The sequence below is a fragment of the Cariama cristata genome, unplaced genomic scaffold (assembly GCF_000690535.1).
Source record: "Cariama cristata isolate BGI_N322 unplaced genomic scaffold, ASM69053v1 scaffold29455, whole genome shotgun sequence".
Classification (NCBI taxonomy): Eukaryota; Metazoa; Chordata; class Aves; order Cariamiformes; family Cariamidae; genus Cariama; species Cariama cristata.
Genome location: NW_009619684.1, coordinates 1,036 through 1,788, shown reverse-complemented (window position 1 = coordinate 1,788; position 753 = coordinate 1,036). Strand labels below are relative to the sequence as shown.

The following is a 753-nucleotide window of genomic DNA, read 5'->3' as shown; positions in this document are numbered from 1 at the left end:
TCCTGCGTGGGACAGAGCCGGCAATGGCCAGGTTCAGCCCAGCCTCCTCATCCCACCACATGGGGCCTGATCCTGCTATGGCTCAAGTCCAAAGGAGCCTCATTATTGGCTTGATCAGGATCAGGCCTGATGCAAATTAATTAGTGTGTTATTAGTATTAATTACTCACCATTACTGGGGAGGACTGGGGAAGGGGTAGGTTCTGATTGCTAATCCCAGGTCCTGATGGTCCCTAATTACAAGTGGGTGGGATGTGGGATGTGGGATAAGGGATGCTGGCATGTGGGGTTGTCCTGCTGTGGGTGCTGCATCCCCCCAACACCCCTGGCTCATGCTGGGGTGCAAGATGCCCTGCAGTCCTCGGGCCCCGCCCGGCCCCCCGGGGCGGGCCTGCCGGCATGGTGCGGAGCCCAACTAAGATGCTGCCCCTAAGTGGTTGTGGCAGAGCATCCATCTCCGGCTGCCCTGCTCAGAGGAATACCCAGGCTCCGTGGGAGAAGGCTGCGGTTAACAGTGCCATCCATCAAGGGAGCGGTGCCGGTGGCCTCGCCGAGGCTGCAGGCAGGACTGAGGCCACCAGTGGGTCCGGCAGCGAAGCAGTGAGGGCTGTGTTCTGCACTGGACCCTGGCGCGAGGGCAGGAGAGGACCCCAAAGGGGTGTCCCCGAGCGTGAACTGCCTCCCAGCACACTCCTCTGTGGCTGGGTGGGCAAGCAGGTGGCCAGACTGGCTAGTGGGCGGGAGCAGGGCTAGC

The 753-nt window shown here is 61.6% G+C and overlaps 1 protein-coding gene across 1 annotated transcript in view; it reads right to left on the bottom strand.

The window, feature by feature from the left end:
• Window positions 1-753, bottom strand: part of CACNA2D2 (calcium channel, voltage-dependent, alpha 2/delta subunit 2) — a gene marked incomplete at both ends in the record, with an annotated part of 8,391 nt that overhangs the window by 6,755 nt on the left and 883 nt on the right. The window lies entirely within an intron of this gene.